Here is a 25,774-nt window from a genome sequence, read left to right on the forward strand (position 1 = left end):
ATAATAATAATAATAATAATAATAATAATAATAATAATAATAATAATAATATAAAATTAACAATAATAATAGTAATAGTAACAATAATAATAATAATAATAATAATAATAATAATAATAATCTATACTAATAATAAATCTGTAGCCGAAATTTTTCTGGTAATTTTCGATTTTCCAAAAATAATTGGTCCTAATATATATAATTAAGATTTTAGGCTATATGGCATTCAAAATACTTCATTTAACGGGGCCTGAATTAAATCGAAATATCTCGCTTATTATTGTTTTTTTGTGAAAAATGTTACATAACAAAAGTTTCTTTAAAAATGATTTCCGATAAGTTTTATTCTATGCAAAATTTGGTAGGTCTGATAGACTTAAAATAATAATACAATACGTTTTCACCGCCGCCTCAGATTGTAGCGTTGTTGTTCCTGCAGTAATTCCCATGTGCAAAATATAAAATTTTTGAGTAGGAAGAAAAAACACATTTATTCATTCCATGGCAATGGTACATAGGAGATCGTGAATTCTTACATTTTCGAAAGAAAGAAATATAATTACATATCACTATATATGCTGTATCACTATTTAAGTTATTTGAAGGGTTCAGAACCATAGTGGGCCAAGCGCCATTTACTGAAGACGTAGAAAACAAGGGTTAAAATTAAGTTATTATCATAATTCAATGGAACCACATAGCAAGTAATATAAAGTATACACAATAAAACTAAATGATATGTCAATCTTCATTAAACTATAGTTGCGTGTAATAACAAATAAGAAACATGTTAAAGGAATTGTCATTGCACCAAATGAGTGGTCTCTGGACCAAAATGATTGCAATTTAATTATTTAAATACAATTTAAATTAAGTAACATATTAAACGATTTATCCTTCTAACAAACACGAATGTTCCCTGGATCAAACGTCCTATTTTAATTACGTAATTACTTTATATTTATTTCTAACAGGTGAAGTGGAGCGCACGGGTACGGCTAATAATAATAATAATAATAATAATAATAATAATAATAATAATAATAATAATACAGCTTGATCCGTTTGGGTATGGATAATATTAATTTATTATCATAAAGCTATCATGATAGTAGGAACAATTTTTTGCTGGTTATATTATGACTAAAAGATCGAAGTTTCCATATGTGACAATCAACAATGCATTATCTGAAAGGACAAATGAAAATCGTAGATGATTAAAATGGCTACTACAAATCAACAGCGGGTACAATGTATTCTTTGGTATGCTAAATTTGAGAGTATTAAAAGAGTTCAAAGAGAATTTCGACGTAAGTATTGTGTGCCTAATGTACCTAAATACGATTCCATAATGTTATGGTATCGAACATTTGTAGAAACAGGTTGTGTTAAAAAAAAAAAAACACGCAGGAGATCGCAAGCGAAACCCAGTACGAGAAGCCACTATCTCTTGGCTTGGCCCCCAAACTCCCCAGATGTAACTCCTACTGATTTCTTCGTGTAGAATCTTTTTAAAGACATTGTCTATTCACAGAAACCCAGGAACATTGGTGATCTGAAAGTAAAAATTACTAACCTTTTCAATCAGCTAGACTGAGCAATAGAGGTCTAGAGCAAATAACTTCCCATTAGAGAGGTTGGCAATAATGTCATTCACTTTTTTTAGTGTTCATAAATGATCTTGGCCCCCACTAATAAAATATGTCTTTCCATATTATATGCAGATGACACAAGTATAGTAACTACAGCCAATAACTCCAAAACATTCCAATCTTGACAGAGGAAATTCTCCTCAAAATAGGCCTATGTGACTGGTTCTCAGTCAATAAATTAGTATTAAATTGTAACAAAACTAACATAATTCAATTTAAATCCTGTCCAAATTCAACGTCGCAAATTTCAATCCCAATAAATAATAGGTCCCTGATAGAAACAACCACTAAATTTTTTGGCTTAAAAATCGATAATGTGTTAAATTGGAAAAATCATATTAAATAATTTACCCCCAAACTAAATTCAGAATGTTTTGCTATTAAATCTATGCAAGAGATAGTAAATATCAATACCTTAAAAACAATATACTTTGCATAATTCCACTCGGTAATGAGTTTTAGAATAATATTCTGGGGAATTTCTACATATAGTAACAGTATGTTCCTACTACAAAAAAGAGTAATTAGAATAACAGTATGTGCCAAATCTAGTGAATCGTGTAGGACTATTTTCAAAAAAGAGCAAATAATTCCCATGGCTTCTCAGTATACTTTCTCAATAATAATCTCCCTCGTATGTAATCGTGAAAACTTTGTAACTAATTCAACGCTTCATAGCATAAATATGAGTACAAAATTACTTTCATACTCCATCGGCAAGTCTATCGTGCTATCAAAAAGGAGTGCATTATATGGCAGTAAAAATTGTTAATAGCCTCCATATTAATATAAAAATTAAACTCAAAACATAAGATTATTTAGGGCCAAATTAAAGAAGTACCTAATTTCTCACGCCTTCTATTCTGTAGGTGAATTCATGACATTCAACAACGCTTCATGAAACTGATACTAAGACTCTGTGTTGCACTAGTAGACTATATTGTAAACCTCTTCTGTATATATTTCAACTAGACTGTGACTATAAATTAAGACTTTATAGTAGTACGAGTATTAAGTTTTTTGACTTGTTCCATATTCTAGCTCTGAAACAATATACGAATACCATGGAATGTTAATAAATACAATACGTTAGGCCTTATAATGTAATTAAAATATAATATATTTTAATTAAATTACAACGTAAATTTTATATACTTGGTAATGCTTATGTCGACCTCTATTACGGGAAAATTGCCTGGCCAATGCTTACTATATAATTACCACGAAATATACAAAGTTATCATTCCGTCTGAGATATAAGATAGGAATAATATGTTCATGCCAAATTACTAGAAAGTTTTTCAATCTCGAATGAAGATCTAAATGGCTAGGCTTAAGCACAGAGATGAACGATAAAGATAGTTTATGTACCTAATATTATACTCTATACAATATAACTTAAAAACTTAAAACATCAAACTTGTAATGTTAAAAAATAATATAATAAATAGACCAAAATGACATTATGGTTAAAATAGTGTAGCCAAAATTGAAAAATGAATCACATATGACCAATAAAATGATTTACTGAACTTCCGACATGAGGCCTGAACGAACCAACAAGTAGCTAAGTATCATAGAAGCTACAACGATGACGATGATGATGATGATGATGATGATGATGATGATGATGATGATGACAACAACAACGAATAATAAATATTGCAGTTTCCAGACTATTATAAAAATCGTGGTACTACAGCTAATGCGTTTACCATACCTTGAATAATGATATTTCTTTCCGTCCAATGAATAGTCCTCAAATATCGAAGACTAAGTTTGAGTGAAACGGCGTACGCTTTACTGCTGGATGTCCAACTCTCAACTGGCAGTCTAGCTAGAATCAGTACAAAGTATGCATCTCTCCGTTTACCCTTAATACGTCCGTCTACTTTTCTTGATGCACGTCAAATTGGAGCAGTATTCTACTCATTGCAATAAGTTCTATTATACGAGGGAGAGTCAAAAAGTAACTTTAATAACTGTTTTATTAATTGAATATGTACAATAAGACTACAAACACTTCATCACTTTTCAACATAGTCCCCAGTACGTTCAATGCAAGTGTTCCTGTTATACTATGTTGAAAAGTGATGAAGTGTTTGTAGTCTTATTGTACATATTCAATTAATAAAACAATTATTAAGGTTACTTTTTGTCTCTCCCTCGTATATATCGCAGGACATTAAAATACTGTTCTTTTATTTTACTGGACGGAAGGCAATGCATTACATTTCTTCTAAGATGTAATCACTGGAAATAAGACCAACGAAATAAAAGATTCTGTACCGTATCAGGGATACACAGACACGTAGAATGTTACCTAGTTTCGAAAAAATGAAACAACAGTTGTGTTGGTTTGAATGTTTTATTTTTGTTACGGTTTAAAAATGAAAAGTATTGGTCTTTGATAAGAGAAGTAATTAATGAAGGATATACAATAGATCTATATTTTCTCTTCATATGAAGCGACATTCTGAAACTAGTTCCAGCTCACAAAAACATTTTCACTATGGTTCACTCAAAGTGTACCTATGTGTCTATTACATTGTACAACAATTAAAATGTAAATTGATTGAAAATAGTCAATTTCTACCCATTTTGTTGTGATGATCACAATATCACAAAGAAAATTAAAAATTAGTTCTAGTTTTCATTTTACACTGGTTCACTACAGTGAGCTAATTTTGTACGGATTGTTATGTTTAAAACAAAATGTTATAATGGTTTGTCGAAGTCATAATAACTTGTAGAAATGATTTTTATTTGTTCCAAGTCTTACTTGTATTTAATATTTTGGATATAAACATCCATTTGGGCATGCTGTGCTTATGAAGATGTCATACCAAAACCTGAAACTTTTACTAGAAGCCATCAAGTACAATGGTTCTCAATGGCAGATTTGTGGTGACTTGAAAGTGATCGCACTGCTATTAGGTATGCACTTAGGATATACGAAATATTGTCATTTATTTGTGAATGGGATAGCAGAGCTCGTACAGTAAACATGACTGGCCCACCAGAAAATCTCTTCAACCAGGTATAAAGAACGTTCAGAGTGAACCTATAGCAGAACCCAAAACGGTTCTGCACCCGCCCTTGCATATCAAGTTGGGTCCCATGAAAAACTTTGTGAAGGGAATGAACAAAGATGGTGACGCGTTTAACTACTTAAGGCAAAAACTTCCTTACTTAAGTGATGCCAAAGTCAAGGAGGGTATCTTTGTAGATCAACGCGTCTGGCTGTGAAACCAGGTGGCCCGGGTTCGAATCCCGGTCGGGGCAAGTTACCTGGTTGAGGTTTTTTCCGCGGTTTTCCCTCAACCCAATACGAGCAAATGCTGGGTAACTTTCGGTGCTAGACCCCGGACTCATTTCACCGGCATTATCACCTTCATATCATTCAGAAGCTAAATAACCTAGATGTTGATACAGCGTCGTAAAATAACCCAATAAAATAAAAAAAATCCACAGAATTGGAATCATACAAGTGATGAAAAGGATGCATGGGAATGTTTTAAGAAAGTCTGTTTACAGTTCTTGCGCAACAACCGAGTAATAAATTACAAGGATAACATGTTGTCATGCTATAAAAAACTTGGTTGCAACATGTCACTGAAAATGCACTTCCTTCATACTCATCTTGACTTCATTCCCAAGGATTGTGTGCATTAAGTGATGAACATGTGAGCAATTTCATCAAGACACTTGAGGTATATGCCGGAAAGTGGAACCCTACTATTTTAGTAGATTACTGCTAGGCTGTCATAACGGATGCTCCCGAGTATGTGTATAAACGCCAAGCAAAGCGAAAACGATCATCTTCTAATTAATTTATCTCTAAGCAAAATATTTATTCTTATATACATAAGGACATTTAAAATTTGTGATCGTTTGCATATATTTGTGACCATTAATTTATATATATTTCACTTTGAGATTTAATTCTGGTAGGCTGCAAAGTAGACCTACAAAGTATTTTCATTCATGTAATATACTTTTCATGTTTCTCTTAATATTATACATTTGTACTTGTGAATGGCACTGGAATTTATCAATTCCTATGATACCACACAATTCAAGTAATTATTCACATAAAATTTATTGTTTTGACTGAATCTTGAAACACGAATGTATATTTATTTACTGAGTTCTTGGTACAAAGATATAGATTACTTTAAACGATGATATTTTATCATTTTATATTGAAATAAACATAAAAAAACTCAAAATTGTACAATTTACATACTTTCACTTAAAATTTTTTGTTCAGTATTATGACTTTAATATTGCAGAACATGCGAATACAAATCAAACGAGTGGTCACACATGCCTGTAGCTGCTTTAGATGCTGAGATATTACTGAAAAAGGCCAAGCGGCACAGTTAATTTTATACGAAATTCGGCTGCCCAGGGAATGTAACGCTATTGAGCGTGGTCACAGAAGTTACACTGACTGATGGCTAGTAGTATTTGACTGTGGCTCGTAATGCTATTACAATAAGCATATGAAATTCTGCCATTTTTTGTTTGATCACAGATTTCGGTGTCCATATTCCGTGCTACATCAAAATGTTTCAGCCATCTGATAGACTAGCAGAAAGCGTCCTTATATTAATGTTTAAAATCGCTGCCGGAAGTCTATACTTATAATTAAATTTCTCACACCAAAAGTTTCATTAACTGGACTGACGTATGTGTACGGAAAAACGTATTCTACGTCAAAATATATCGCCCTTGATAGTGTTTCATCATCATATCCTTCACGTATTAGACCCTACAGGATCTGTTACGGTCTCATGCCAGCGCTTTCGTGGTCTTCCGAATTTCCTCTTTCCTCTTGGTACATAAGTAAGAATCTGTTTAGGCCATCTAGTGCTATCCATCCTTTCGACATGTTTTTTTCCACTGAAGTCGATATTGTTGAACAAAAGTAACTATAGGATCCATTTTTAGTTCCTGCAATATGTCCACATTTTTACGGTGTTCCAGCAAAGAGCATCCCGCTGTTCGTCTCATGAACCTCATTTCAGCTGTCGTCAGCCTTTGCTCATCAGCTTTTCTGATTGTCCATGCCTCGCTACCGTAAGTGAGGACCGGTCGAGCTAGTGTTTTTTATACCTTTAGCCTTGCATGTTTCTGAACATGGGAGGATTTGAAGACGGCGTTAATGACGCCAGTGATTTTTATAAATTTAGATATTTTGTTTGACATATCTTCATCAGTGATGTAAGAGAGGTTATAACCTAAATAGTTAAATAAATTAACACGTTCAATTAAAGTATTATTTATCATGATCTTACTTGGAATTGGGTTCTCTCCCGAAAATGCCATGACTTTCGTTTTCTGTTTTGAGATTTCCATATTGAAATCTAAGGCGATTATTTGCAAATTATAAATGGCTCTTTGTAAAGCATCCTCTGTTTTAGCGATAATAATCTGATCGTCGGCAAACATTAGTGTATCGAGAACTGTGTTTCGATTAATTTGAATTCCAGCATGATGACTTTGCCTCCAAATGTATAAAATATGGTTCATATTATATAATAAACAACAGGGGGGAAAGACCGCACCCTTGTCTAACACCTTGGTTGATTGAAGTCCAGCTAGTAGTTCCGCGTTCAGTTCTTATGGCAATTTCATTTTGTTTATATAACTTATAAATGGAGAGAATGATTTGGTTTGGCACATTATCATAGCGTAAAATCTCTAAAAGTTTATTTCTATCAACTCCTTGATAGTGTTTTAAGAGGTAAATTTAAGATCTAACCATGATCAGGATGACAATTATATCTACCACAGAAGACATTAACTTAAGAATAATAATCAAAATATGAAATTGTGAAAGTTGTTAATAATAATAAGAAATCTCATCTTTATTTCAGTTCGATTTCTTGCACAGCGAGTTTTAGTTTTGTTAATGGTCCTACAAATGTCATAAAGGAAGAAATAACCTTTTTATATTGAAATAATATTGAATGCTCACAGATGTTTCCCTTTAAGTCACTATTAGTTAAATAATGGAATGGGATTCACTGGCTCATCTCAATTGTGTACATAGACGGAAAAGCAGATGAGTATCTGTACGTAAGGTGAAATATTAAATGCAGAAAGCTCCTTACGAGAAAACGGGTTCACAGGAAATATTTCATAGAGTCTGAACACGAGGAAGAAACGGGACACCCCAAACAAGGACAGAAACTTCAAACTGTATTAAAGGGGATGTACTACTCGGGAAGCGATTGACGGCTTCTGTCAAGATGCCATCTCGGAACACGACGGAGAAGTTCACGACAGAGACCAATCCTTCCAATATTAAAGACTTCATGTGACGCAGTATAATGGCAAATCCATTTCTTTGACATATTAAATACATTATGGAAACAATTTAATATGTTTTGTTTCTTTTTTTTACTCAATTGGTAGCTTTCATGGCTACAAATCTAAAGAAACAGGTTCGATTCTTGACATTTTAATCTCTTGTTTTAGGAACCAAGTTTATTTAATTTGCTTAGTATTTGTTCTAATATGTCAAATGATGTTATCTATTTCATTTAGTGCTGTTCACATAATCAGGAAGTAACAATATTTGTGCCTATCTCATGTTAATGAAGGAAGGTTTTTGAAATTATAAGCCCTTAATAATAATAATAATAATAATAATAATAATAATAATAATAATAGGCACTATTATTAATGCTTAATTATTGTCATTATTATTAATAAATTCCTTTAATTTTTTTTTAAATTATTGCTATAGACGTAATGAAATATTCTGTTCGATTTTACGTAATCACTTGTACACCTAAATTTCTTTATATTATATCTGATTACTAATAATTATTGAATAAAAGTACTGCCGTCAGCCAGACTGCAACGAGACAGAAACTCTTGGCCACGTGTTGGGCTTTTGTCGGAAAGGAGAGTTATTGCGTAACAACAGGCATCATAGAGTCAGTGGAGCTATCGCCTGTCTTCTTCGGAACAAAGGTTGGGAAGTTCATGAAGAGGTCCACTGCATTTCTGAAGACGACTCTCACAGAAGAGTGGATATAATAGCAATAAACAGGCAACAACAAAAGGCTATTATCATAGATCCAACTATACGCATGGAGAGAGATCTAAACCAAGCTAATCAGGTTGATCAGGAAAAGAGGGCCATTTATGAACTTTGTATTCCCTATCTTAGAGCCAAGTATAACATCCCTCTCTTCAATTGGTCAGTGACAGGTTTATTTTTTGGTGCTTGGAGTTCTTTACCAAAATTTACATATCATTTTTTAAAACCATTATCAATATCATCTTTTGAAATTCAAAAAATCATCTCGCAAATTCTCAAAGAATCCCTGCAGATTATACAATTTCATTTATACCACTCAGAAGGCCTTAATTAAGGATATGCTAATTTTACATAAAATCTTTTATTTATCAGTATAATTTTATAGTCATCTTCTAAGATTTTATTTTATAATTGGTAATCAATTGCGCTTAATTATTACACTTTACTTTTATAACAATATTCATATTTAATTAATTATATTTGTTTGCTATTAATTTCCGGATCCTCGTGGTCATCCTTAATTAAGGCCGGATGAGCTTTTTTTTTCTCTCTCTCTCTCTTCCATTTGAAAATAATAATCATAAATGCTGATAACACAAATGTTTATTTTACTTTTTATTTGTTTAGTATGGTGTGTATTTTGGCAAGCCTTACTGAAGGACAGCTACCCTTGTGGTTTTATTATTTACATTATTCTTATTTATATAATACAATAGTATTAGTGATAACGATAATAATCAATAACTGTAATAATAATCATAATTTATTGCTAGAACAAAGATACATACAGTATTGTTTTTATATAAAAATCACACTACCACCTCCACAAAGAGTACATACTCATGCTCAGGGGGCGTTCCACAAAATTTTAAGACAAGTATGTAAGTAATTAACAGAATAAAAAATAAAAAGAGAGAAAGAAAAAACACAGATATTACAATAACTGAAAATTTATATTTTCTCCCTAAACAATAATTTGTAATTTTTTTAAATAAGAAGCATTAGCAAATTGAAAGTTTGGTAATTTAGCTGTTATCTTGTTATAGAGCTTTAGACCGAAGTTGCTACTGTGATTATAAGTGTATTTAAGTTCTGTCTTGCATTATGTTGTCTGATATTTTAGTTTTTATATTTATGTGAATACAAATTTGCTATTACGAAAATTCAAATTTTATTAAGTAAATGGATCAAAGGGATTGCAGTAAAAGTTAGAAATTTTAATACATATGAAGACAGAGGAGAAATATTTAGAATATCTGGTGTTGAAAATATTGTAATTTCTCATGCCTTCAGCTAATATTTAAGAAAGGTTTAAAGATTCCATCACTATAAAAAAAACAGGGCATCAAGATCTTTTTTAGTGTGGAATATAAAATGTGATACTTGAAATAATCACAAATATTTCTCATTGGCCTAATTGCTCTTGAAATTTGGGAAAAAATACATAAAACACAACGAGGCAAATTTACATAGGATTTTTTAAAATTTAGCTGAATTCATTCTTGTAACAGAATTCCAGACCACACATACATATTCAAACCTTGCTCGCTCTAACGTAATGTAGGCCCTATTAGAAGCAATCCAGACGCAGAAAAATAATAAGTAAGTGATCATATTAAACCCAATAATATAATTGTGTGATTATAATATGAAATCTACATGTTTATGAAAAAGAAATTTACTCTCAAAGAATAATCCAATATCACTAAACCAATTTCTTATGTTATTTTCATAGTTCTTTAAATTATAGCTGAATTTAGGAGAAGTAGTTTTCTTCGATAAAATCATGGAATTAATCTTGGAAAAATTAATTTTCATGCTATTCCCTTCAGACTATATTTTATTCATTGTTCTTGTCTTCACCAGCATCGATATGAAGGATTAGACCCATTCCGTCTCAAAAATGTTTACGCCATCTTTTCATAGGTCGAGCCAAATTTTTCTTTACTGAAAGGCAGCCTTGGTTATTCTAGCATCTAGCATAAAAAAGTCATGGTCTCTCCAATGTATTCTACATTTTCTAATTGTAGCTACAATTGATTCAACATTCTATTTATTCTTGTTTGATATGGATACTTTTTTATGATTAATAATGTATAGGCTATGCTACTACAAAAAGGGAGAAATCTTATTTCTGTTTATTCAAATCGCCTTAGCTGATCTAAAGTTAACGTCCAGCTTTCGCATGCATATAATAGGTAATCTGATGACCGTGTACAGTTTAATTAATTTATTTATTCATTCATAATGTTCTGCCCAAGGTCAGGTCTTCCACTGCAAACCCAGCTTTCTCCAATCATTCCTATTTTCTGCCTTTCTCTTAGTCTCCGCATATGATCCAAATATCTTAATGTTGTCTATCATCTGATATCTTCTTCTGCCACGAACTCTTCTCCCGTTCAATACTGGGTGTTGTTCAAAGTGTGTCATGGCTCGCTGTATGCCGTCATGTGGCTAGCCGATGAGCCTAGAGAATTCAATCTCCCTACACTTCCGCAGAGGTGTATTATCTATGAGGCAGAGAAGTTGCCTAGCAAGTACGGCGTTCATTCTGAAGAGTACGTACCGATACGTACGGTAACGCCGGTAGTGGCAGGAATGTGAACTGTTTGGAAATACGCACTGTCGAGATATGGGGAGAGGGTTAAGACGATTACTTACGTATTTGTTGACATTAACTTCGACGGTCAACATGGACACGGAGCATTTGATTTCTGTTGTGGAATGTTGCCGTACGCAACCGATGATAACAAATACCCTGCGTACGACTTGCCGGCGCAAAACACAGTTCGAAAGAGGTTATGGTAGCACACAGACCGTACAGACCGCCATCTGTTGCTACGACGTTCAAGTTATACCGTACACGTCCTCAAGTTCAGATGAAGAACGCCTTGAATAATAGGCAACTTCTCTGACATATAAGCTGAAACTCGCTTCAAATCGGTGACTCAACAACAGTGACGTCATGACACACTTTGAAATGAACACCCAGTATTCCTTCAGTGCATCCTTTAGTAGGCAGTTTCTTCTTAGCCGGTGACCCAGCCAATTTCTTTTTCTCTTCATGATCAGTTTCAGCATTATTCTTTCTTCACCCACTATCTCTAGCACAGATTCATATCTTATTCTATTTGTCCACTTCACACGTTCCATTCCTCTCTATATCCACATTTCAAATGCTTCTAATCGCTTTTCTTAACTTAATCGTAATGTCCATGTTTCTGCCCCATACAATGTCACACTCCACACAAAGCACTTAACTAGTCTCTTCCTTAGTTCTTTTTCCAAAGGTCCACAGGATATGCTGCTTTTTCTATTTAAAGCTTGCTTCGCCATTGCTATCCTCATTTTGACTTTCTGGCAGTGGCTCATATATTTTTATTAATGTTTCCTTTTAGCACTTCACGTTTTAATGTTTATAGTATTGTCGTATATATTTAAATAATTAAATGTTAGTGCGTCTGTACACCGAATTTTGAAAGAAAAAAAATGAAATTTTGGCTGTTATCGTTTTTCGGTAGTTGAATATGTGCAAAATGATAATATGATTTTATTTATTATAATTGTTAGCTTTTAGTCCTATCGTAAGTAAAAATAATTTGTAGTAATTCTTAATGCAGAAATGTTAACAAAGATTTTTTTTTTTACCAATCGCTCAGTGCAATTTTAAATTTATTTAGCTGATTGTATACATAAAGGTATGTTACATATGTCCTATTTCTGAAAAAAAGTACACCCAAAATTGTGGATTTAACCTTGTAAGATACAAAAACCTTGTCTTTTTTTCTGCACTTTCTTGATTTTGTGACATTGGTACACTTTCCTCAGAAAGTACTGTACCCAGAAGGCTGAAATTAATATGAAATATCAATGTGATGGCATTTTACACAGTAGGCCAAAAAAAATTAAGATTATTTCTATATTCAGCAAAAATAAAAAATAATTTGTACTAATTCTTAATGCAAAAAATGTTATCAATGATTTTTTTTCCAATCGTTCGGTGGAATTTTAAATTTATTTAACTGGTTGTATACATAAATATATGTTACATATGCCCTATTTTTTCTACATTTGTATCTTCTATAACTTCTGAGAAAAGTGCACTCAAAATAAAATTGAGGAATTTGACATTGTAAGATATGAAAGTAAAGACTCCTCTTTCTAGATAGCTAAAAACAAAATTTACATAATAAAATCATAGAGAGATAATTGAATAACATATATAGTCCACACCTGTGGAGTAACGGTTAGCGCGTCTAGCCGCGAAACCAGGTGGCCCGGGTTCGATTCCTAGTCGGGGCAAGTTACCTGGTTGAGGTTTTTTTCCGGGGTTTTCCCTCAACCCAATATGAGTAAATGCTGGATAACTATCGGTGCTTGACCACGACTCATTTCATCAGCATTATCACCTTCATCTCATTCAGACGCTAAATAACTTAAGATGTTGTTAAAGCGTCGTAAAATAACCTACTAAAAATAACATGCACACAATAAAAATAAAAGTAAACAGTAGAATATCTTGCAGCAAGTGTTTATAACGCGTCAAGCCTCACAACCCGTAAGATATTCTTGTCATTTATGTTTAAAATAAATCAAAGTTAGATAGCGGTTGACTTCAGATAACAGAGAGTTCCAGTGACGAGGAGTAACTAGAGTGAAATATGAATACAGAGCTGTTGTTTGATGTGGAATTTCTAGCGTGTTATCGTGCTGTAGCCAAGTATTTAAGTTATGCAGCGAGAAAGTTTGTGAAATCGAACAAATAAGTAACAGGGGATTGAGTCGTGCAAAATTCAATATAAGGGAGAAAGGTAGTAGTAGTAGTAGTAGTAGTAGTAGTAGTAGTAGTAGTAGTAGTAGTAGTAGTAGTAGTAGTAGTAGTAATAATAATAATAATAATAATAATAATAATAAAATTAATAATAATAATAATAATAATAATAATAATAATAATAATAATAATAATAATTAAAGCCCGGATTTCTAAGCAAAATTCATATTTTTTTCCACACTTTTAAAGGTAAGCAGAAAGGTTATAGGCCTACTTCGTAAGACACACCTAGATAAGCAGTTTTAAATTTGTTTGTTTGTGCTTATAAATGCTTATTTCACAGGAAAACGTTTTGCTTACTTATTTTACGATTTTTAATTAAAACAGCATATTTTACCCAAAACTGTAATTTTAAAAGTGCATATTTCATTATAGTCGTCATTTATCACTGATTCCCTTTTTTATTGGCTAATAATAAACAATTAACTTCAGTCGAATGCGTAAAAAAGCAATGTTAGGGTATGAAATAATACTGCGTAGTTCTAATGAGGAGAGAACCTTGAGATTCCCTGTCAAAACACTGTGTCAAATTTCTAAAAAGCTTTCTAGTGAAGAAACATATATTGAAGAGGAATTTACGAAGAAGAACTGTGGTGCTTTTCACATCCGCCTGTGACGTCATGCGACGTCGAAAGAACATTTCCACTTTACAAATCATTCTACACTGACAGATACAGGAGCTTCACACAGGAAAATCTCAGAATGACCTTCCTTGTATACTGCAACATCCTTCAATAAAGTAAGAGTTCTACGAAACAAATAATGTATCATCATATTTCCGTGAATTTGTTTTTGCTTATTTTGCTGCTTATTTTCACCATTTTTTCGTGCTTATCTTACTGTTTGCGTGTATTCGTTTTTGCTTATTTTGCTGCTTATTTTCACCATTTTTCGTGCTTATTTACTTGCTTTTTTACTGTTCGATTGTACTTAGAAATCCGGGCTTTAATAATAATAATAATAATAATAATAATAATAATAATAATAATAATAATAATAATAATAATACTTACTTACTTAGGCCTACTGGTTTTTAAGGAACCCGGAGATTCATTGCCGCCCTCACATAAGCCCGCCATTGGTCCCTATCCTGAGAAAGATTAATCCAGTCTCTATCATCATATCCCACCTCCCTCAAATCCATTTTAATATTATCTTCCCATCTATATCTCGGCCTCCCCAAAGGTCTTTTTCCCTCCGGCCTCCCAACTAACACTCTATATGCATTTCTGGATTCACCCATACGTGCTACATGCTCTGCCCAACTCAAATGTCTGAATTTAATATTCCTAATTATGTCAGGTGAAGAATACAGTGCGTGCAGCTCTGCGTTTTGTAACTTTCTCTATTCTCCTGTAACCTCAACCTTCTTAGCCGCAAATATTTTCTTAAGAATCTTATTCTCAGACACCCTTAATCTCTGTTCCTCTATCAAAGTGAGAGTCCAAGTTTCACAATCATACAGAACAACCGGTAATATAACTGTTTTATAAATTCTAACTTTCAGATTTTTTGACAGCAGACTAGATGACAAAAGCTTCTCAACCGAATAATAACACGCATTTCCCATATTTATTCTGTGTTTAATTTCTTCCCGATTGTCATTTATATTTGTTACTGTTGCTCCAAGATATTTGAATTTTTTCCACATAATAATAATAATAATAATAATAATAATAATAATAATAATACTAATAGTAATAATAATAATAATAATAATAATAATAATAATAATAATAATAATAATAATAAGTGGTCATCACCACCAGAATGTGATCTACTAATCTACGATTGGCACAAGATGTAGAAGAAATAGGTCATCACTTCAAGGTAAAAGAAAATTATGCGGAGAGAACATTTTCTATCAGAAACTTAAAAAGGTCTTATCGGAATCGAGCCTCCACACCCTTCTGTGGGAAGCCGTCAGCTGACTGCAGTACAGCAGTGTTTACAAATTACGAACAAAGACTGAAACACAATACAAATGTAGCGATAGGGCTGCATCCACTGGCCCGTGAAATAGGGTTCATACTACCAGCATGATACTCATAATCCGCCAAAAGCTGTTTGTCAGACTACACAAAGTTCGAGCCGGATATTAGCCGGGGCCAGCTCTAATGCTCCGTGTCCTTCGTTTATTTTATCAGTTTATTCAGCTGCAGTACAAACTCAATGCAGACAGGATCAGTGACCTTTGGCCTGGTGTCAGAAGCGATTTCGCTACCCTCACTTTGTACCATAGTTACATTTCCATCATCCATTTTGAGGCAATCTGCACGAAAGTTAATTAATTCTTTTAGTAACAACCACGAATTTTTCAGTGTGTACTGGATTCCTTTAATGCCGTCACGTTTGTTAGTTGCGGTCATATTGGAGGCACGCTTGAACAACTAAGTGGAAGCGCGCGTGTGTCCAAGGGCACCTGAAGAAGCTTGTGTTGGACGTGTGGTCACACTAGGTGCAAGTACCTACTTCCAGTGTAGGGTGGACTTTATTTTTTCGATTTTTTATGGGTCGCCTCCTCAATTTATTTATTTACATACAGAAACAAATAATATAAAATAAGAACTCATTCCGACAAAATTAAGTGGTGCCGCATCCACTTTGAACATAGTGAGAGGGTAATTTCCGGAGTAAGGGTGGTCCTAGCGGCAGTTTATTACTCCACCAATATTGCACTACTGTATTTTGATACAAATACTTGGATAGTAAAACCGTTGACAACGAAAACTAAGTCTTCTATTTCTACTCCCAATATGCAAGGGTTGTTTGAGTCGCCTGTATTTTTTATTCCGGTTTTCAGTGGTATTCATACTAGAGTAGTAGCTATACAATTATACCTGATTTGTAATGTAATATGTCAACATTTCAGAGCTGCAACGCGACGCTACTGCTCTTAGGAATGGCTATCTATGTATCTGTTTTATACAAATTACTGGAATAACGTGGGAGAAGGATGAAATACTACCTGTAAACAACTTCAAAACGTGACGGCATTAATGGAATATTATAGATTTATTAATGTGTACTACAGAATAATCTCTGTAATGTTGACAATTAATAAATCTATAATATTCTCATAGCTAGCAGTGCATCATAACTGCGGAATCCCGGCCAAATAAGTCACTCAACTGAGTGCGCTCCTAGTATAATGGCAGTTGACACTAGACATAATAATAATAATAATAATAATAATAATAATAATAATAATAATAATAATAAAATCGAAATTGGTTAATTTGAACTTGAACAGACCATTAAAAAGCCAAATTATTGAAGATTTCGAATTAGGCAAGATTCATTAATTATTGTTTTGAAACTTTCTACGCTGGAGGCACTTTTATTTAAATATAGCGAACAATTTCTAGGGAAATGATCCAGTAAATATTATTAGTAACTTATCAGTAAATAATTTTTTTCAGTGGAGGGGCATACGGTAACGGCAACTGTTCAATATTTGGCTTAACAGCAGAAATAATAATGGAATAAGGAAGTATTTAATCACTGTGTGAGTGTTTAGGCTTGCAACATTATTCACATGACATCGAACATCAGGTTAAGAATACATTGGACACATTTTTATCTAACCTTAACAGATTCACCGTGGATCACAACGCAAATCTAGTAGTTGAACAAAATTAATAACTTCTCTGCATTCTAGCAGATTTTTATAAAACTTTGTACAGTCTTACAGGTGGCACATATTTTTTTGTGTACAAACTCTCTGACTACGTTTGCACAAGAAAAACTACCCCTTTATAGCGGGTGCATTTAGACAAAATTAATAACTTCTCTCCTCTCTAACAGACTTTTATACAGAAGTTAGAGGAAACATATATGAGCCGTTCAGAGCAGAAGTGGTGTAAGTTACAATTGGGTAATGAGGTTTAAAGTAAAAATTCTGTAAAATACAGCGCAAAGTAGCAATTAATATGTCCTTCGTGCTATCCACTGACTGCTAATAGTTTAAATAAATTGAATATTAATTGCTATTTTGCGCTGTATTTACAGAATGTTTACTTCAACCCTCATTACCCATTTTTGGCTTACACAACTTCTGCTCTCAACGGCTCATATTTTTGTCTACGAAGTCTGATTATGTTTATAATAAGGGGAACTGCCCCTTTATAGTGGTGAATTTAGACTAAATTAATAACTTTTCTCCTATATAATATATTTTTATGAAACTTTGTACAACAATTGAGCTTACATGTAGCATACATATATAATCAGAGTTTATACACAAAAAAATATATTTGCTACCTGTAATTCGTGTACAAAGTTTCATAAAAATCTATTTGGTACCGGTAGGAGAGAAGTTAATTTTGTGTAAATGCACCCTCTATAAGCGTTAGTTCGTCTTATGTTACAGTAAATATTGCTTGTACAAAAAAAAAAAATATATATATATATATATATATATATATAATTATGCCGCCTGTAACTTCCGTACAATGTTTCATAAAAATCTGTTAGATAGGAGATAAGTTATTAATTTTGTGGTAATTCCTCTAACTCAAACGTAATCAGAAATTGTACACAAAGAATATGTGCTACCTATAAGATCTGTACAAAGTTTCATAAGAATCCGTTGAAATTCAGAAAAGTTATTAATTTTGTCCATCTAGATTTGCGTTTTTGCACACTGTGTGCCGGTGGCCCAAACGACTAATTAATAATATAAATTCGTTGTGTGTTTAATTATAAAATTTCAAGTAAATAGATTCCCGTCCTGTAACACAATATGCGTTTTTACTGAAAATTTGTAATTAATTGTGGCAATGAAAAAAAAAAAGAATATCCACAACATTTCACTCCCAACAAAATTAACTCTAGAAGTAGCAATAGGGGCCGATGCTTGTGACATAAGTGCACGTGGGCTTCCTCGCCCCTCCGTCTGTAATCCAGCCATCCATGATCCGATCAATGAGTAGCTACAGTCTGCAACTGACAGTTCTGATTGACCTAAATCGTGTTGCCGTTGTTTCTGACGATGTTTGTTACCATTGTTATTACTATTCAGTTTCAGGTATTTTACTGTTATCAGAGTTCGGCTTTTACCCAATACACCTGACTCAAAACTGACGGGACTCCTGGCGTATACTTGAACAATCCTATGATGTCAAGTTGACAATGTAAAAGTATCCATATTGTAATAATAATGATAATAATAACAATAACAATAATAAATAATAATAAGAATAATAATAAAAATATAATAATAATATTAATAATAATTATTATTTATGTATTATTAATATTTGTGTGCTGTACAACAGCCAGAGGCCAATTATAGTTCAGCACAATACACAAACAGAAGATACAAAAGTGCAAGAATAATATAAATAATATCTTAAATCAAGAAAAAACATACATAAATACAATTGAGAACAAGAATAGTAAATACTAATAATAAAAACGAAACTATACTTTAAAAGGATCTAAATTGTGCCCATGTAAATTGGCATATTTTATGCATCTACAGACTAGAGAAAGTGATTTTGCATTTATGTTATACATTTTTTTTTTGAAATCTTAAAACCTTTGTAGGAATACGAAGGCTGATATTGTTTATGATAGACTCACAATCAATATCACCCTTGATCACTTTGCAAAAAAATTGATAATCGAGATTTTGACGTTTAGAATGAGGGCTACAACAGTTAAAATACTTACAGGTAATCTCATAATTGAAGTCAGAGGAATTGGGTATAAATCTAAAAGCACATGAGGAAATAAATTTTCTTTGGATATTTTCCAATTTAACCGAATCAGCTGAAGTAATGTAATTCCAGGCTACAGATGCATATTCAAGTTTAGATCGAACCAAAGTAAAGTATGGAATTAATAGAGACTTTGGAGAAGAAAAATAATAAGTTATAGAGCTTATTAAACCAAGCATTCTTATTGAATGATTATAAATATATTGAACATGATCATGAAAATATAATTTAGAATCGAGTAATACACCAAGATCTTTAATAGAATTTTTCCTAATAATACCGACATTATTAAGAGAATAATTACATTTTATGGAAGTAGTTTTTCGTGAATACGAAATTACAAAAGTTTTTGTTTCATTAATTTTCATTCCATTATCGTCAGACCAAAGTTCAATAGAGTTAATATCATTTTGAAGAGTTTGGCAATCGGCAGGACTATTTATTGAGCGAAAGATAATAATAATAATAATAATAATAATAATGATAATAATAATGATAATAATAATAATAGTACCTAATAATGCTTCGTATCCCGGCTACTTAAAGACTGAAATTAAAGACACATTGACCATATAGTACACCGAACACAGGTAATGCAACGGATAAGGATATAAACAAACAGGTCGTGGCTGCGTGTTCGTGGAATACAGTCAACTTCCGACATTCTGGAGCTATACTAGTAAACACATGCTTAAGCCATGATGTTCATTTTCGTCGTGATCTTTGCAGTGAATAGTAACGTGCATTCGTAAGTTATGGAACTTGAACATATGCGGATGTCACTTGAAATGACTCTATATTGCAAGAAATTCTGTCAATAGCACATGACGTTATTGGTGCATGATGTAGTACAAGATATTCCTATTGTCTGATTTGTTTCTGTTTCATTATGATATTGCATATGTCACTCATCACTAAAAACCCACTAATTTTCTATGTACTCTCCTAGAAATTCCATAAAATGTAGATTATTTAATTTATTAATTGGGATGTTGGCACTGAACATCATGGTAGGCAATACAGATCCATGGTAACCGTTGACTTAATATCTTCATAATTTTCAGATTGTGATGGTACTGGTTCTTTTGGACTACATTCAACACACTTTCTATGCAGCGTCTTTCAATGTACTGTTTTTGTCACTTTTACGTTTATTTTACACAATTTATATATAACGTTGTCTATATTGACAGTGAAAATATAAATTCAAAATTATATCCTCAACTGTGCCCTGCAATATTACACTCTTGAGCGTCTTACCTAAGGCATTTTACCTCTGTAATGAACCTTCAATCAGCCACAAAGATGTAGTTATTTAAACAATACGACTAGTAAGAGTAGTGATTGATAAGACTACTCACTACGACTGCGTCCCGGTTTTGACTTTCTAGAGGAAGAGGGCAGAGGATGCGTAACTATTTTGTATACGAACGTACCTGTACCTGCGCTGTGACGTCACATATACGTCGAATAGGCAATCTCATTCCAGTTTATAGGTAGCTGGAATACGAAGTATAATAATAATAATAATAATAATAATAATAATAATAATCATAATAATGATAATGATGATGATAATTATATTATTATTATTATCATCATCATTTTGTCGTTAGGTGTTATTCATTAGTTATTATTCGACGATTGTGAAAATGTTGTAATAAAATAAATCATAGAATGTTTAGTTTTCTCTTCAGAGAAGTACGTAGGTGACACATTAATTAGGCCTATACACCAATATAAATAAACGGCATATAGAAAATGTTTGTAGATGTCACATTAATTATACATCAGTGTAAATAAATTACATACCGTTATAGGTTAGGCCGAATGCTTGAATACGTATTTTACTCCACGGCCGACTTGATGATCCCTTCGTGGAAGCGAAGGGAGCATCAAGTCGGCCGTGTTTACTCCATGATATTTTCGCATTCAGCCACGACCCCACGAGTGGCGCTCAGAGCAACAATCGGAAGTCGTCAGAAATGGTTTGAACGCTTACGTCTTATCTACATTAATTCATGTTTTCTTACAAATTTCCACTCTAATAAATTAATTTAGAAAGATACAGGTATAATAAGACATCTAGTTATTTCCTCATATCACATAGTGGTGTGCGGCACTGATAGTTTGTTACTTTTAAGTAGATAAATAAAAGTTGATTTACTTTACTTACTTACCGCACGTGTGATGTAAGTTTAACTTACAAGGCCTACCAACAACATCGGTAAGGTTGTGAAAAAAACACGATCGGCCAAAAAATGTTTTATTCATTCAGTGATAACTATTAATAAGAATTATTGAAAATCCCTTCTTCGTCCAAATATTTGACCATTTATTTAGTTGTTTGCAAACAGTAGTAAGCGCAAAGTACATTACTGCAGAAAACTGACATTAAAGAACTAAAATTTATTCGACATTGACAACGATTGGAAATAACGAATAAAGAATAATGTTTTCATTTGTGATTGACGAATACTTGGTTACTCGCGAATGATTCAATCTTAAATAAATGTTTCGATATCATATTTATTCGAATAATCATCTAGGTGAAACATTATTCGAATAATGCTCTACACTGTTTTCTATATTGAAATACTCGGTACACATTTTTAATCTTCAGAAGATCTAAATTTTTAAGATTAAAATCCGAAAGTGTTATTTTTGGTAATCTATATTATCCGTTTTTTTAATAGGTAGGTACAGATTTATGCCTTGAAGTGTAGGGAAAATAAGAACGTCGTTCACTTATTTTCTTGTAAAATAGAAAATACAGTATGAAAACTCACTCAAAATTAGGCCAAAACAAAGTCGCTGGCCATATTTAGCCCCAAAATTGTTAACACGGACGAGGAAATTTCCTTTTGTGCGCTTATGCCGTAGTAATAAGCGAGAGAATATAAAATCATGGCTGGCATTTAAGGAGCTCTGTACTACCAGCCTTATTATACAAAAGCTCCATCCCTCTGGGTAACGATAAGTCCCATTATAGCGGTAACGATCTACCGTAATAGACCGCCGCTCCTATAGCGAAATCATCCCTTTTTCCCGCCTCCTAACTCAGCTTCACACCCTCACATCTGCTCTAATGCCTTCTTCGACCCGACTCCTTCTCAGCCCCTTTATTGGGAAATTTTGAACCTGTTCCAAACACTACAGTCTCTTTGTTCCACTTGAGTTGTTTGTACTACTTCACGGTAATAACGCCGCACTGGCAAGCAATATGTTGGCAGTCATGGAATGGAGGGGAAATATGCATCTCTCTGAAGTGGGAGAATTTTTATCGTTTTTAAATTGAACAGAAATATGGCAAGGTCTTTATGAGGGTCATTAAGGCAGCTTAAAAAAGCAAGATGTATAAGGGGTAGGATTAAGCTCCTACGTCATGAAAAATTGATAGCTTTCCCGTCTAGACCCCCCCTCTACTACACGTGTCTCGTCACATTTTCCTTGTGTTTCGGTGCCAAAATCTTCACCAAACTTTTTAAATCTCTTTCCTTACAAGGTAATCTTGGCTCAACTGCAAAATTACAATCAAGTCATAAATCTGTAGGTTAAAAACTTTCACCATTAATTTTCCAAGAACAAAACGTTACTAATATTCTTAAAAGTGTGAAAAATGCTCGCTTTCGATTTTTCTACAGCGCATCCTAGCTTCATGTGGTACGAAATTAATTACTAGAGGCCGGATGTTTGGCAAAATGCCTTTTTTTTTACTGGGTGGAAGTAAATCATTATTTGCATAGATATAAATGTGATTTGGAATAAATCAAAGTGGTAGAGCCAATTCTTGTCTGTTTTGCCTTTTTAAGGTGTATCCTACTAATAAATGCCTTTTTTTTCGTCATTTTAAAGCAATATTTCTTGTTTCTTTGCAATTTTATACTTAATTGTAATGTAATGTGTATGAAATTTAAATATTTGAACCAATAACTAACTTTACTAACTAAATAAAAGTAATTTATTTCGGTAATTAATCTACTAATAATCGTGATTTAATACTATTGGTGTAATATAAATAATGATGGACAATCCACAGTTACAAAATTCTGTGTTGTTTGAGTAAAGAGAGATAAGTCTTAAAAATTAGTTTGGAGATAAATGTAAATTAAACTTCGGACCCTTATTGCAAATAATTTTATACACAAATAAAGCACATCAACTGCTAGTATTCTTTTGATTTTTACACAATCACTTGTATAATATAGCATGTGTGTTCATCTGGGGAATAAAATTTCATCTGCACAAAAAAGACTTATCCCCCTTTACCCTAACACCACAGAAATATAATAATGCCATGTCTTCACGATACCAACAATCAGATTTATACTTTAAAATATTAAGCTCGTTCTCATATAGGTAAGTTGTCATGTAGCATTTTCAATTGTTTGCTTTCATATGTTCAAATCTTACTGTTACAATTTTGTGCTACACGTGTTTATTATTGTAGGAGAAAGAAATTTGAGTGAGGAACAGTCAGTTATTTTCGGGTGACAGAAGGTATAAGATCGGTTAGCTATACTCCCATCACTTTTATTTCCGGCAGCCAATCACGTTGTAGGTCGGCTACATTTAAACGTGTGCGTCTTGTGATTCGCTGATGATGACGTTATGCATTTCCTAAGGCTCGATAAATACTTAATATAATCGTCCGCCATTTTGGCTCTTTCGTTGGCGTTCGCAGAAAGCACACGAGGACGTTATTTGCCGCTCAATTATTTGCTGAATTACAGTGCGTTTGATTTATTATCATAGGAGCTACGACATGATAATATTTAACGGTGTGGCAAATAGATTCCTCGTCTGGTAGCTCGGCAACGAAAGAACAAAAATGGCGAACAATACTACCTACCTAAACTTTATAGAGCCTTCACTTCCTAAGACGTAAGCAAAGAGGAGGAGTCACACCGGAAATATCAGCGTCACGACTATAGAATGCCTAAATTCAGTAAACCATTGCTAAGTAAACTCCATGCTTACGTTAGTGAATTTGGTGCCCAAGTGTTTTCAACTAATGGAACAATTTTGTTATGCAAGGTTTGTGAAAAGGCAGTTAATCACGAACAAAAAATATTTTATAAGTCAAAATGTGTCACCTACAAAGTAAATAACTTACGTGAGTTATGTTGATATAATTTGAATTTATTGCTACAATATATTACAACAACATTACAAATGGCTTTTAAGGAACCCGAAGGTTCATTGCCGCCCTCACATAAGCCCGCCATCGGTCCCTATCCTGTGCAAGATTAAGCCAGTCTCTATCATCATACCCCACCTCCCTCAAATCCATTTTAATATTATCCTCCCATCTACGTCTCGGCCTCCCTAAAGGTCTTTTTCCCTCCGGTCTCCCAACTAAAACTCTATATGCATTTCTGGATTCGCCCATACGTGCTACATGCCCTGCCCATCTCAAACGTCTGGATTTCAAGTTCCTAATTATGTCAGGTGAAGAATACAATGCGTGCAGCTCTGTGTTGTGTAACTTTCTCCATTCTCCTGTAACTTCATCCCGCTTAGCCCCAAATATTTTCCTAAGCACCTTATTCTCTAACACCCTTAACCTATGTTCCTCTCTCAGAGTGAGAGTCCAAGTTTCACAGCCATATAGAAGAACCGGTAATATAACTGTTTTATAAATTCTAACTTTCAGATTTTTGGACAGCAGACTGGATGATAAGAGCTTCTCAACCGAATAATAACACGCATTTCCCATATTTATTCTGCGTTTAATTTCCTCCCGAGTGTCATTTATATTTGTTACTGTTGCTCCAAGATATTTTAATTTTTCACCTCTTCGAAGGATAAATCTCCAATATTTATATTTCCATTTCGTACAATATGCTACAATATATTATGCCTTTTTAAAATTTATAATGCCTTTATCAAAGATTGTTGTGCCTTTTTTACGTTCTATTGCCTTTTTTTGCCTGCCTATTTTAACTGTTATAAATGCCTAAACATCCGGGCTCTACTAATTACAGTTGGAAAATATGTGTTCTCCTCGCTAGTCCAAAACGCCTATATTTATAAATTCGATTACCAATAATATTGTTATTATTTCAGTCTTCTGCAGTCTTGCGGTTACAATTCCAGCAATTATATCCAAGATTCGCGGGCTCAAACCCTGTCTAGGACGATTAATTTTTAGCGGGAAGGAAATAAGGCTTTGACTCTCGTGTCATATATGTAGCATGCAAATGGAAGTGTAAAGTCAGTGTAACTGACAAATCATTGTAACTATTCGCTGTACTCAAATATAACTTATTGGAACCTTTAATAATAATTAGGGACCGTATTCTCTCCCAGAGCGTACAGAGATAAGATTAATTGTTCACAGATTATAATTATTAATTGGCATGACGTCATAATTGGAGCATAGCACAAGTACTATCAGGGAACATTCGCAACTTGTTTGTTCTTCGATTCAAAACTAGACCTCGAAGACTGTTGAAAATGCATTCTGGTGATAAAGATTGATACTACGATGACTTCCCTAAAATTT

The sequence above is a fragment of the Periplaneta americana genome, chromosome 6 (genome assembly GCF_040183065.1).
Source record: "Periplaneta americana isolate PAMFEO1 chromosome 6, P.americana_PAMFEO1_priV1, whole genome shotgun sequence".
Lineage (NCBI taxonomy): Eukaryota > Metazoa > Arthropoda > Insecta > Blattodea > Blattidae > Periplaneta > Periplaneta americana.